Here is a 16,197-nt window from a genome sequence, read left to right as displayed (position 1 = left end):
ATATCCTAATATATATACGCGCTATTCTATACCCTAGGTGTAGAATACTATCTACACCAAGCTGTTATACTGAACAAAATTCAGTACTGTTTAGTAGTCGCGTTTCAGTATTTTTCTGTATTTCGAGGTACTGGGTGTAGTACTGACTGATACTGAATACGGTTCAGTACTACTCAGTATTTTTTCAGGTCAGTTTTGGCTTGCGGTGTAGAATATATATATATATATATATATATATATATATATATATATATATATAACCCAATTAATGTTTTCTCCTTAAATTATGGCTTCCTTTTTAACAAACTTGGCCAAATCTAGACATATATTGACATCGCGTAGAATGCATTATATTTCATTACAAATTTTAGAAGTCATAATACATTATATTTCGGGGCGAAGGGAGTACCACTTGATCTTTTTCTATAAAGGAAGTTGTTATTAATTTCAAGATAATTACATAAAGATAATACAATCACCTCGAAAGCACTCTTGACCATCCCATGTCAAGATGCACACAGCAAGATGAGAGAGCAAGGGTACATTACTGTGAGACCCCCGCTAATGGGCCAAGCTGGGCCAAATGACCAAGTACTGTAGCTCAGGCTGCAGGTACTGTAGGTGCGGGAACACTGTAGAGCTGGGCCAAATGATCAAGTGTTGTAGCTCTGGCTGCAGGTACTGCAGGTGCGGAACACTGTATCTACAGGACCTTAGTCCGCGCGGGAAGCTGAGGAAACCGAACCAACTTAAAAGCCTGAGTTCTGAGAAATAATTAACTCCGGTTCGAACCTTTTGCGCGAAGCGAGGATGAAAGCGAAAGAGAGTTAATTAGCAGGTGTAGTCCATTCAACGTGTAGAGTGGATCTAAGCTGTCTTCCCGGGCTAGAGCGTTTCAATTACTCTAATAATTGATTATCACTCCGAAGACTAGCTAGATTGCCACCGACGTGCTTGAGAAAACAAAAACTGATCACTTGCGCCAAACACTAGCTACGATGCCTCACTACCAACTCCCAATCGAGACACTATTTTCTGTAGGATATATAGCCACATACAAAGCTAATTGATTTGCAGCCTGTTCGGGAGGCCGTAAACGATCGTGGATTATTTACTACTGGCTGATTTGGTGTGAGAGAAAAACACTGTTTCTGGCTGGAAATTTACGATTGTTTACGAGCAAGCGAACAGGCTGTTGATGACCGAAAATGATTTGCAAAGGAAGAAGATGAAATTTTGTTTTAAAATATTAAGTCATTCCTGTAGAATGACTTGCAAACCCCTCCCATGTACGATGTGGAAACGAGCAAGCGACGAGGAGCGGAGCAGTAGCAGGGACTAGGAGGTTCGAGGAGCAACCGCTGCAGGGCACAGCACACAGCCAGTAGCTGCACAGCACTAGCGAGCGGTCGCTCTGCTCAGCAGCCCCAGCCACACGCACGCTGCTGGCTGCCATTTATTATTACTTTCATGTTTGAGTATCTCAAGTTTAATTAATTATAGATAAACATATCAACATCTATGATATCAAACAAACATCATTAGATTAATTACAAAATACATTTATATAATAAATTAATTTAAAACTATAAATATGAAATACTATTTATTAAATAAATTGGTCAAACATGATTCACTTTAGGCGGCACGTAAACCTTAGTTGCATTTTCCGTGGACGGAGGGAGTACTAGTGTCTGTAGGCCGTGATCGGAGCGTCTGCCATAGGCCGCCAGACAAGGCAGTTTGGGGGGTCCAATCGTCGTACGCCTCCGACAGACGTTGTACTAAGCCTAATTAATTTATGATTAGCCCATGTAATACTACAGTAAACATATACTAATCATGTATTAACTAGGTTTAATAGATTCATCTCACAAATTAGCCATAATTTATGTAAAAAAATATTAATATAATTAGCCTAGGCTCCAGGGTGTAAAAAATATGTAAAAAAATATTAATATTTATGATACATAATTAATATATTAGACGAATCATTGAATATATTTTCATAATAAAATTATTTATATATAAAAATGTTGCTAATAGCGTGTATAAACCTAATAAAATTAAAAAAAATGACTAGCACGGATCTCATAACGTTTTATGTGATGGAGGGAGCGGTGCCTAGTGGTGCGGCGATGTCCACCCTGACACTGCGTTTGCTGGAACGGCTGGCCGTGATCAGAGCTGCACGTTTATATGTCTCCTAGCTTTGTAGGATATAATTAAACCACATCGTTTCTCACAATTTTGTGGCCATTCTCACAGTCAACAGGGAGGCACAGGGGAGCACGTGGACACTGGTGTCGATGTCACATGGTGACCGTACGTCCTGCGGTTGAGGCAGTGGATGATGATGTGCCTGCTTTGTTTGCCATGTGCATTATTTGCTCATCGGCTCTGCACGTTTTTATTATATGTCATATTTAGTTGTACATATATAGTTGTTCGTGCAGATGAATACGATTGGATAAATAAAGGGGAAAGCTAACCATCAACCGGTTGTCTTGTTTGCTCCTAATCACACGATTTTTCAACTGTCCGATGCATATGGTTGGTCGTGTTACGTGCATGGGACCGTGAAGGCCATCCGATTCGTTTACCTTGGCAAGTGGGAGCTCAGTTGACGTGGCAGACCCCAGGGGAGTGTAGAAGCCCAATTCCATTTCAGCAAATGTACGAACGTTGCTGGTCGGCTTTGTCCCGTGGCATGGCTGCACATCTACGGACGTTTCTTTTTTTTTTCTACCATTTTTTCTCTTTTTTGTTACGTATTTATAAGTTAAACAACATAGTTATTTTCGTACTTACTTTCATATTTCTGCTAATATGTTATGATATTAATTTATACATCTAAGTTTTTGAATATAACTTATACGCCCAACTTTACATCTTAGTCATTCATCGTTATATATCTAAGCAATAAGTTACTATAATATAAGTTATCATTGTTAACTTGTAGATATAAGTTTGTTTATCTAACTTATAAGTTATACAAATAAGTTATTGTGATATAAATTATCAATGTTGACTTGAACAAGATACTATAATATAAGTTATCACTACTACAGAATGGACTTGTTGTCCCGGGCGGTAACGGCCTTTAGTCCCGGTTACCACGCCGGGACAACGATCCCGGGACTAAAGGTGGAACCTTCAGTCCCGGGTCATCGAGCCGGGACTAAAGAGGGACCTTTAGTCCCGGTTGGTGTTACCAACCGGGACTAAAGGCCCTCCAGCCGAGCAACCCTGGCCGCACCCTTTAGTCCCGGTTGGTAACCCCAACCGGGACTAAATGTTCCTTTTCTTTTTCTTTTTCTTTTTTGTTTAATTTATTTTCAGTTCAGTTACACATATTTGTTTAATATATAATATGTTTTTATGTACGTATTCTACGCTGCTAATATAAATCCACACACGCATATAATTACATCTAATTCTCATCTCGAGCATTATTATATTCGAATAAAGTATGAAACTATATATATTATAGATATATATGTATATATACAACACTTTCATAATCTTATTCTCGAAAATAACGATATCAATAAACATTTAATTTACATCATTAGTTCCTTAGATCAAAGTAGAACTCGCCATTGGAATTTAGCACTTTTTCTAGAAGATATCCTGCTATTGACTCTTGAACTGCTTTCAGATGGTCTTTTGCATGACCCTTCGTTTCAACCATTCAGTCTTGCATTTGAAATAAAAGGAAAAGTATTAATACATATATATATATATTCATTTAAAAATAAATAAAAAATTGATATATACGTACTCTGAGGACATCTTCAGGAGTTCTTCTTATGTATGCAGTGATAAATTCACAAACGTAGTATCCACACAAGTTATTACCTGGTTCCTGCCGCAAACACCACTGTACGAGAAGATTATTCTTATCATCTCACACGTAAATTGAAGTACGATATAGTAAATAAACACGTGGGGAAGTATATATAGTACAACTTACTGGTATTTCAACTACATTAAGTGGTGCCTTGCAATCCTTGCGGTGTTGCCGAATAAACTCTTTCCAAACCCTGTGCGACCAATAATGTACGATCGTTAATAAATTATGGCAAAGTCTATTCAATAATAGTTGTGCGCGAGAGATCGAAATTACCCCTGGATAATGTCTATCATATCTTGGTATAGTGCTCGCTCTTTTCTCAATGAGTCCAAGATTACTAACTGACTTGAGTTTAACTCAATGACAATGAGTATCCAGTGAAACCTGCATTGGTTTATACACACACGTACATGCATATAAGTTGTATTGATATTACATAAAATGTGTAGACTACATTATTATTAACACTTACTCAAAGTTGTACGGGAAAAAGTATTGTTGTCTTGTCGTGCTGCTTCACGAAGAACTTTATGATATTCGTCTGTGCTTCAGATACCCAGTGGTCCTTGACAATAATATCGGTTTTGAATACGATATAAGGATCAATGAAGCCAACACTGGTGTCTTGTATTCTTTGGAGCTCTGACATCTGGAATCTGTATATAAATATAAGTTACATGTGAGGATAATTATATACACGTACGCATGGAAGTGAGTTTATTAAATAAAAGTAAGAATCACTTACAAACAAAAGGAGCTAATGATTGATTTGTCCAGAGCGTCCAAGTGGAATAGTTGATGCAATTCTTCGAAACTAATATGTAAGATGTCATCTCCATGGAAGTAATGATGGTCTCTAAATCTGACAAAGATCCACTGCTCACCCCTGCCACACGTCTGCATGTACCACTTGTTGAGCAAGTACATTTGCATACCCAATTCATTCAGAGCCGCAGGGTTGTACAGACTTTTACCAAATTTATAAGTCTTCTAGGTATCAACTTCCAGGTTCTAGATTGGAGCTTTGCCCGTCACTTGATCCAAGGTTAAACCAGTTTGTTCAAAAAAATCATTAAGGTCTTGAACCGACACTTCTCCAAAGTTATCTGGTCGATAGACTTCTATGTTGGAACCATATTGATTAGCAACAATAAGATTTTGCATTGGTTGCTTCTGTTGTCCGAGCTGTGGGACATCCTTCCCTGATGCTCTTTTCCTTTTCTTATGTGCATCATGTGACTTCACGAGGGAGCGGTCATAGTCTGATAGTGGCGGTGGCTTACGAACTTCAAGCATCTTTTTCTTATGAGCTTCGACCTTCTGCCTCAGCTGATCTCGTGGTATGTAAAAGTACGACTTCTCCTTAAGCTTCGCTTGTCTCTGCTTTTGGATATCTATAAAAAATCTTTCACTTTTTTGCCTTCTTCAGCTGCTATTTGCTGATCAGTCTTTTCAGGAAGTATTTCTTGAGAAATAACTCTTTTTTTGGGGTCTTCTTTGCCTGCCGGGACCTTAGACGTCTTTGTAGTGCGTCGCTGTGGAGGTGGTGGGGGCAGGTGTTGGAGACCGGCGTGGAGGCGATGAGGCCGGTGTTGGAGTCCGGCGTGGAGGCGTTGGAGATCGTTGTGGAGGCGGTGGGGCCGGTGTAGGAGTTGGAGATCGTTGTGGAGGCGATGGGGCCGGTGTAGGAGTTGGAGATCACCGTGGGGATGAAGTCGTCTTGCCCCCCACGACGCTGTGATGAGATGGGGAATGAATGATTGGGCTAGGCTGGGGGGAGACCCTGCTACCAAAACAAGTTGTGGGTCAATTATTTTTGAAGCCAATATAAAATTAATGGAAAAATAATATTTCATTCACTATCATTCGTACCTAGGGTGAGGTAGGGGAAGCGGTGGCGCCCTAGGAATGATGATGAAGCGTTTGCGCTATTGAATAAATGTCTTCTCTACTTCTCCTAGTGTCTTCCCCCCCATCACCGCCTTCAATGTCAAGAGGAACATTCCTGTAACCTTTGAGCACTCTATCGACCGAGACGCTAGCATATCCAGGTTGAATAACTGACCCATGGATTCTTGGTGTCTTCGTTCGGTCTATTGGAGATACAACCCCGACAGCCACCATGATTGATGCATTATTACCATCTGGAATGTGCAGCTCACATGTTGTTAGAGGCTCGGTAATGTCATCAACAGGGAAGCGCAACCCAGCATCACCTTGAATAACTGGCAGCTCCGTGGAAGCACAACTGCTTTTCATCTGACCAACGGGGCTAATGGTGACTCCCGGCGTCGATTGCATTTGACTCATTGCTAGCTGCACTTGCCTCTTGATCTCCTCCTGCATTCTTGCCTCAAGAGATTTTTCTCGTTCACGTGATTCAAGCAATGCTTGTCGTGACTCATTAATAAATTGCTCCAATACACGGATTCGGTCTGCCTCCTCATCCTTCTTTCTCTGGCGGCTTCTGTAGGTATCCCTGTCTACTGGGAATGTTTGTAGCCACGGAACCGCCCCATAGCCTCTTGTTCGACCACCGTGTTCGGGATTCTCTAGGGCATATGTCAATTCATCCTTTTCTCTATTGGGCTTGAAAACACCACTATCAGCTTCTTCCCTAGCACGAGCTAGTCTCTATGTTGCTCTCTCAATTTTTTGGTCGAAAATTAGCTTGCCAGTGTCTGGGTCTAGGCTTCCCCCATGAGCGTAGAACCAATTCTTCGTGCGTTGAGGCCAGTTCTTCTCTATTGTTTCAGGTATGATTCCCTTGGTAGTAATATCTGCTTCTAGGTTCTGCCACTTGGGAATAGCACTCCTATAACCACCTGATCCCATGCGATGACGGTATTGCTTCTGTCGGGCATTCTGCTGATTCCTCATCACACGTTCCTCACTCTCTTGAGATGTCTTGTATTGTACGAAGTCATCCCAATGGGACTCCAACTTGACAAACGCCTTAGCATTGAAATTCGGCGTTTCATTTTCAAGATAAACTTTTTATACAATGTCTTCTTCCAACTCTGGAACAATGTTGCCATCTTCTTCATTGTCCAATCCCTCACTAGCTCCTTCAAAGCATCATCTGCTTGTAATATGAAATGCTGAGTGATATCTCTCCAAGCTAGGTTCTTGTCACGATCAGATACAAAACTAACATTAGGAGCGGATATCTTCTGCTTCCATTCATGAGCACTAACTGGGATCCTATCCCTTACAATGAACCCACATTGATTGACATATGTCTGAGCATGTGGTCCCAATGGTTTGCCGGTGTCGATGTCGAATTCTGATATTATGAAATGACCCTCTAATGGCTTTTTTGGCCCTCGGACTTTCCTACTCTTGCCGGTGGTTGATGTAGATCCAGAGACCGGCTACATGAGTAGAAACACAACGATTAACAACAAATATACGTACGCATGCATCTATAAGAGATGATAGATAATCGAATATACCTCGCTAGTATTTTCTTGCGCGATAATTTGTTGATCTTCAACCACTGGCATATTCAAGATATCCTCATAATCAGCAAAGTACTGACTCGTGTCATCTACATCCACATTGGTGCCGGCGTTGATAATATTCGCCATTATGTCATCATTCAAGTTATCATCCGGAGCAGCCATTTGTATCTTCAAGATAACACATAGATAGAATTACTATGGCACATAAGTACATGTGATAACACATATAGAATTACTAAATCCTATTAAATATAATAACACATGGAAATAATTAAGTACATGTATATATACACATAGAAATAATTAAGTACATATATATGTATACATATAGAATCTCTAGATAGAATTAATTACTAAATCTAATTAAACCTAACATATATACATAGATAGAATTACTAAATCAAAATTAAATCTAACACATAGAGAGAGAGAGATAGAATAATAATTACTAAATATATCAAAAACTATAATAAAAACTATCTAAAAAAACTATCTAAATAAAGTACTAATTAAATTTTAATACATTTAAATCTAATTAACATATATCAAAAACTATCTAAAAACTAAGAATAATAAACTACTAATTAAATTTTAATACATTTAAATCTAACATATATATCAAACACTACCTAAAAAACTATCTAAAAAACTATCTAAAAAGTATCTAAAAAACTATCTAAAACAAGCTAGCCGGCCATGCATGGCGGCTGGGCGTGCTGGCTGGCCACGGGGCCGAGCAGAGCCGCGCGAGGACGACGTACGGTGGAGACTCGATGGCCGCCGGGCAGGGCTTGACGATGACGGCGGCGCGGGCGTGGCAGAGACGACGAGATCGAGGCCGGGCGGGGGTAGACGATCGACGACGGCGGCGCGGGCGCGGCAGAGACGACGAGGACATTGTAGATCGAAAAGTAGAAGATGAACCGGTCGATATATATATAGGCCGGGACCCTGTAGTCCCGGCTTGTAAAACCAGGCGGGACTAAAGATTCTTTAGTCCCAGCGGGTAAGCCGAACCGGGACTAAAGGTCCAATCCTTTAGTCCCGGCTCGGCTTACCAGTTGGGACTAAAGGATCTTTAGTCCCGGTTGGTGTTACCAGCCGGGACTAAAGGTATTTTTGGGCGGGCAATTCCGCCCACCCTTTAGTCCCGGTTCCTGGCCTGGGCCGGGACTGAAGGCCTGAAATTTTTGCAGCCCGCCAAAGTGTTGTTTTTTCATTAAGGATTGTAGATCTTGATGAGCTGCTCAAATGAGACACTAAATGACCTCAGATGAAAAATCTCTGAATACCAAGTTTGATCATCTCAGCAATATCTACAATTGTTACATAGCTCATTTTCCCATTTGAGAAAGTTTTATCAAACACTAGTCACAAATTCTTGATTCTCATATAGACTTTCTAAAACTATGTCACACACTTGTGAAATTTGAACTACATTTCATTCCAAACTTTCTCAAATGAAAAAATGGCCTATATAAGGATTGTATATCTTGATGAGATGAACAAACTTGGTATTCAAAACTTTTCAATTGGAGACAATCTAGGGTTCCGAAAACTAGTTTGTAGGCGTCGAAATTTAAAAATCACAAATTTGAACCGTCCAAACTATCTCAAATGGAAAGTTGACCAAAACAACAATTGTAGATCTTGATGATTTTAACAAACTTGGTACTCAAAACTTTTCAATTTGAAGTCATTTAGAGTTCAGAATACTAGAGTCAAAGTGTTGTTTTTTCATTTGACCAAATTTGACTTGGTCAAACTTGCTCAAATGAGACACTAAATGACCTCAGATGAAAAATCTCTGAATACCAAGTTTGATCATCTCAGCAAGATCTACAATTGTTACATTAGCTCATTTTCCCATTTGAGAAAGTTTTATCAAACACTAGTCACAAATTCTTGATTCTCATATAGACTTTCTAAAACTATGTCACACACTTGTGAAATTTGAACTACATTTTGTTCAAACTTTCTCAAATGAAAAAATGGCCTATATAAGGATTGTATATCTTGATGAGCTGAACAAACTTAGTATCATGCGGGCACAACAGTGAATTTTTTCTTGACGTATGACCCTTGGTTATGATCTTGTCGTAACCATGGAGTGTCTTCATCATTTAACATGATGCTTGGATCTTTCTTCACTATGAAGGGTGGAATTCAGACATTTCTTTCATAATCTTCTGACATGTCTGACTTGTCTTCAATTCCCACTATATTTATTTTCCCAGAAAGAACTATGTGGCGCTTTGGCTCATTGATCATTGAGTTGATGTCTTCATTTTTTCCTCTCTTTGATTTTGTAGACATGTCTTTCACATAGAACATCTGACTCACATCGGCAGCAAGGACGAATGGTTCGTCTTTGTACCCAATATTGTTGAGGTCCACTGTTGTCATTCCATACTCTTTGTCGACTGTTACCCCTCCTTCGGTCAGCTTCACCCATTGGCACCGGAACAAAGGGACTTTAAAATTAGGTGCGTAGTCTAGTTCCCATATATCTTCTATGCGGCCATAATATGTTTGTATATTCCCATTTGGATCTAGTGCCATCTATGCGAACACCACTATTTTGATTGGTGCTCCTTTTATCTTGGGCAACTGTGTAAAATGTATTCCCATTTATCTCATACCCTTGGTACGTGAGGATATGCCATGATGGTTGCCTAGCCAACAAATACAGTTGCTCATCAATATTGTCATCGCCTTGACATTCTTTTCGCAACCAACCACTGAAACTTTCCATGTGCTGACGCCTAATCCAAGCTTCAGTCTTCCCTAGAAACTTGGATCGTAAGAACTCCTTATGTATCTCGATGTACGGATGCACCAATGACGAGTTCTGAAGAACTGTGTAGTGTGCTTTATTGAAATAATCGTCTTCCATGCCAATATATGTTTTCTTCCCTAAAGTTCCTTTACCACTGAGTCTCCCCTCGTGTCATGATTCGGGAACGCCAATCGGGGCAAGGTCAGGAATAAAGTCAACACAGAACTCAATGACCTCCTCTGTTCCATAGCCCTAGGCGATGCTTCCTTCAGGCTTAGAACGGACTTTCACATATTTCTTCAAGACTCCCATAAATCTCTCGAAGGGGAACATATTATGTAAGAACACATGTCCAAGAATACTAATCTCCTTCACCAAATGAACTAGGAGGTGTGTCATGATATTAAAGAAGGATGGAGGGAACACCAACTCAAAGCTGACAAGACATTGAACCACATCATTCTGTAGAGTAGCTAGTTCCACTGGATTGATTGCCTTCTGAGAAATTGCATTGAGGAATGCACATAGCTTCACGGTGGCTAGACGTACATGTGGAGGTAGAATTCCTCTTAAAGCAACTGGAAGCAATTGCGTCATAAGCACGTGGCAGTCGTGGGACTTTAAGTTTAGGAATTTCTTCTCTGGCACATTTATTATACCCTTTATATTGGAGGAGAATCCCGATGGGACCTTGATGCTGCTTAGACATTCGAACATGCTGTCCCTCTCTTCTTTGCTAAGCGTGTAGCTAGCAGGACTTAAGTAATGACGTCCATCATCTGTCTTCTCTGGATGAAGGTTGTCTCGTTCTTTCATGCCCTGCAAGTCCTGGCGTGCTTCAAGTGAATCCTTTGGCTTCCTCGTACACACCCATGAATCCTAACAGGTTCACACAAAGATTCTTTGTCAGGTGCATCACGTCGATTGCGTTGCGGACCTCTAGGACTTGCCAATAGGGTAGCTCCCAAAAGATGGACTTCTTCTTCCACATGGGTGCGTGTCCCTTAGCATCTTTGGGAACAGATTTCGCTGCCTTGTCCCTTTCCAAATACTACTTTCACATCCTTGACCATTGCGAGTACATCTTCTCCGGTTCGGTTATGAGGCTTCTTCCGGTGGTCTGGCTTACCTTTAAAATGCTTACCTTTCTTTCTTACTTGGTGATTCAAAGGAAGGAATCGACGATGGCCAAGGTACACGACCTTTCGACATCTTTTCAAATATATACTGTCAAGGTCATCAAAACAATGTGTGCATGCATTATATCCTTTGTTTGTCTGACCTGAAAGATTACTTAAAGCAGGCCAATCATTGATTGTTACGAACAACATTGCTCGTAGGTCAAAGTGTTCTTGTTTGTACTCATCCCAGACACGTACACCTGGTTTGTTCCATAAAACTAGAAGTTCTTCAACTAATGGCTTCAGATAGACATCAATGTCGTTGCCAGGTTGCCTCGGACCTTGGATGAGGATCGGCATCATAATGAACTTCCGCTTCATGCATAACCATGGAGGAAGGTTGTAGATACATAGAGTAACTGGCCAAGTGCTATGACTAGTGCTCTGCTCCCCAAAAGGATTCATACCATCTGTACTTAAGGCGAACCTTAAGTTTCTAGCCTCATTTGCAAACTCTGGAAATTCCCTGTCTATCGCTCTCCACTGGGACCCATCAGCTAGGGTGTCTCAGCATATTGTCTACCTTACGGTCTTCTTTATGCCACCGCAACAACTTTGCATGGTCTTTATTTCTGAACAAACGTTTTAAGCATGGTATTATAGGAGCATACCACATAACCTTGGTAGAGATTTTCTTTCTAGGACGTTGTTCACCCTCGACGTCACCAGGATCATCGCGCCTGATCTTATACCGCGCTGCTTTACATACCGGGCATTCATCCAAATTCTCGTATTCATTGCCATGGTAGAGGATGCAGTCATTAGGACATGCATGTATCTTCTGGATTTTTAATCCCAAAGGGCAGACAACCTTTTTTGCTTCGTACGTAGTGGTGGGCAATTCATTTGGCTTCGGAAGCATCTTCTTTATGAGGTTCAATAAATTCCTAAATGTCCTTGTCGGATATACCATTCTTTGCCTTCCACTGTAGCAATTCCAGTGTTGTACCCAGTTTTTTTTGCCCCTCTTCGGCCGTCGGGTATAGCAACTTCCTATGATCCTCAAGCATGCGCTCGAACTTAACTTTCTCTTTTTCACTTTCGCATTCTTGTTGTGCATCACGAATGGCATCGCCAAGAGCATCACCGAGATCATCTTCTGCCGCTACCTCTTCTTCATCTCTCCCCATTGTAGTATCATCAAAGGCAGCATACTGAGCAATAATGTCATCAATGTCTAAATCTTCTCCTTCACCTTCTTCCATCATGACCCCGCTTTCTCCATGCTTAGTCCAACATATATAGTTTGACATGAAACCTGACTTAAGCAAATGTGAATGAAGACTCATTGAGCTTGAATATTCCTTTAAATTCTTACATATGGCACATGGATAGCACATGAAACCATCCCGCTTATTTGCCTCGGCCACACCTAAGAAATAGTGCACGCCCTCAATAAAGTCTTGGGAGCGGCGATCGGCATTGTACATCCAATGGCGTGACATAATCTGCATTACACGACAAATTATGAAAACCTTGAACATAATTAAGTATTTTATTACACAACATAGATGACACACACTGGTTGATTAATTAACTAAGCCTGGCTACAACGTAAGCAATCCCAACTATCACTAAACAAACTAAAACTACAATGCACTTCAGTAACATAATTATTTCGTGATCGTACGCAACTAAAACAGACAAATCATTCTTCTGTTGAATATCAATAAGCTTCTCCTGCTGGCTCACTGCCTCATCATCAGCAGCCGCTACCTCAAGCGCACCCAAATTCTGCACGTATGTAGCATAATCTTCCTCCTAGTACCAACCATCGCATCCATTGCCCTCCCACTGAAATTAAAGCCAAAAAATATTTAGTCAAAAATATTCAAGAAAAGCAGGTCAATTAGCCATAATTATAAAATGCGTAAGAAACTCACATCGCGATCCGGGCACTTGTAGAAAACACTGACCCTTGTTGGGTCCCTGTCTCTTGACTCGGTACTCCATCACAATCTTCTGCTTACACTTGCCGCAGATAATGAGAGGGAGTTCTGGCCTCAGTCGTTTCGCAACCGAACGAGAGGCCGAGGATCCGGTACCAGTTGTCATCTACTTTCTATACTTATTTTTGCAAACTAGTGTAAATTTCATATTTTCTAAAATGATATATTTAAACAAAACTAGTACGGATTTCACATGTTTCAATAAATAACCATCCGTACTAGTTGACCTTGCTTACGTGATCATCTCGGCCAGCATTTCTCCACCGGACGGCACCGTACTTGGCCAAGGAAGAGCTCCGATTCTACGAGAAAGGGAACACGGTCTTCCACGACCGTTGCCGCTCTCCCTCGTAGAATCAAAGCTCCTCCTTGACGTCCGTTACCGCTCGGCTAGAGAACATGTTGGCCGAGCTGAACACGGTCCGCAAGTTCAACTAGTACGGATTTTCTATAATTTTCTAACTATTTACTAAGTTTTTCATTTCATGGAAAATTTAATTCTAAAAAATAAAAGGACATGATTTCTAAGTAGTTCATTTCATGGAAAAAATAATTCTAAGTGACCTGCTCGATATCGGCGAGCTCGCGGCGTTTAGGTTGCCGAGGATAGTAACATTTGTAGATGATATTTGTAGGTCTGAAGTTATCAAATATCCATCAAATTATAGCTCAAAAACATGTTTCAATAAATAACCATCCGTACTAGTTGACCTTGCTTACGTGATCATCTCGGCGAGCATTTCTCCACCGGACGGCACCGTACTTGGCCAAGGAAGAGCTCCGATTCTACGAGAAAGGGAACACGGTCTTCCACGACCGTTGCCGCTCTCCCTCGTAGAATCAAAGCTCCTCCTTGACGTCCGTTACCGCTCGGCAGAGAACATGCTCGCCGAGCTGAACACGGTCCGCAAGTTCAACTAGTACGGATTTTCTACAATTTTCTAACTATTTTCTAAGTTTTTCATTTCATGGAAAATTTAATTCTAAAAAATAAAAGGCATGATTTCTAAGTATTTCATTTCATGGAAAAAATAATTCTAAGTGACCTGCTCGATATCGGCGAGCTCGCGGGCGTTTAGGTTGCCGAGGATAGTAACATTTGTAGATGACATTTGTAGGTCTGAAGTTATCAAATATCCATCAAATTATAGCTCAAAAACAATGTTTCAATAAATAACCATCCGTACTAGTTGACCTTGCTTACGTGATCATCTCGGCGAGCATTTCTCCACCGGACTGGCACCGTACTTGGCCAAGGAAGAGCTCCGATTCTACGAGAAAGGGAACACGGTCTTCCACGACCGTTGCCGCTCTCCCTCGTAGAATCAAAGCTCCTCCTTGATGTCCGTTACCGCTCAGCAGAGAACATGCTTGCCGAGCTGAACACGGTCCGCAAGTTCAACTAGTACGGATTTTCTATAATTTTCTAACAATTTTCTAAGTTTTTCATTTCATGGAAAAATTAATTCTAAGATCACGTAAGCCACCGGGGACGAGGATGCGCGTGCTCCAGCGAGGACTGAGCGAGGCGTGATTTTGATGAACTAATTTAACTTTTGTTTATCCAAACATATATGCAAATCATCATGTGATTTTGAGCTAAAAATGACATATAAAATCATAATAAAGTCCAACATATAAAGTTACACATGCATCTACATCGCAAAATGAGATAAGCTACTGATAAAACATAAGAGGATTAAGTTTGTTACCTCCAAAATCGAAGAGCAACACCAATGGAGGGGGAGAGAGCAAGAACAACAGCAAGCTGAAGAACAGAGGACAGTGAGTTTGAAATGGAATGGCTCGGGCTCGGGGAGGAAGAAATGAGCTGGATTATAGGCCGGGATAATTAGTCCCGGTTAGGAGGCCAAACCGGGACTAAAGATTAATCTTTATTCCCGGGGCATCACCCAAACCGGGACTAAAAGCTTTAGTCCCGGCTGGTATTACCAACCGGGACTAAAGGTAAACCTTTAGTCCCGGTTGGTAATACCAGCTGGGACTAAAGATCCCTGCCCCGCGGACGACCGTTGGGCAGGGACCTTTAGTCCCGGTTGGTATTACCAACCGGGACTAAAGGGTCATTTAGTCCCGGGGGCAAAAAATGCCGAGGCTAATGCCAAATTGGGACATCGTTCTAAAGTCTGTTCTCTAGTAGTGTATCATTGTTAACTTGTAGATATAAGTTTGTTTATCTAACTTATAAGTTATACAAATAAGTTATTGTGATATAAATTATCAATGTTGACTTCGAACAAGATATTATAATATAAGTTATCAATGTTGACTTGTACATATAAGTTTATTCATTTAACTTATAAGTTATATAAACAAGTTATTATAATTTATTATCAATGTTGACTTGTACATATAAGTTTGTCCATCTAACTTATAAATCTAACTTTTACATGCATGCCATCCAACTTTGTCTAAGTTATACGTTTAAGTTATGCACTTGTCAAAACAGAAACTGAGTGTACTGCCTATAGAGTGAGACTACCTGCGATATTATAACAAACATATAGTGATAAATTAATCCTATCAGAATCCACTAATAAAACAGAAATATCGAATTTAGTATATTGGAAATCTATCGTTGATTATACAAACATCTGAAGGCAGGAAGAGGCAGGTGTGGTCTGAGGATCTGAGCAAATTCGGAAAACATGACTTCTTTTGATTATACAAATATATGGTTTCAAATTTCAAATAGGAAATCATGTGTTCAATTGTGCACATAACTACATAAAATGGTAAAATACTTGGAGAATAACATCTGAAGTGGAGAGACCCAATCCACTGGCGTCACGTGAAATTTTCGTATTTTGGTCTCTTTTGAAAACAATTTCTAGAAAAATACCAACGCCAAAACAATTTCTGAAAATAGACCATTTTTAGGCGTCTTAGCACATGACGCCGAGATATGAGGCTCGGCGTCGTGTCACGCCACGCCGAGGTACTGCCA

This window comes from Miscanthus floridulus, chromosome 14 (genome assembly GCF_019320115.1).
Source record: "Miscanthus floridulus cultivar M001 chromosome 14, ASM1932011v1, whole genome shotgun sequence".
NCBI classification, from domain to species: Eukaryota; Viridiplantae; Streptophyta; class Magnoliopsida; order Poales; family Poaceae; genus Miscanthus; species Miscanthus floridulus.
Note: the sequence above shows the minus strand (reverse complement) of the source record.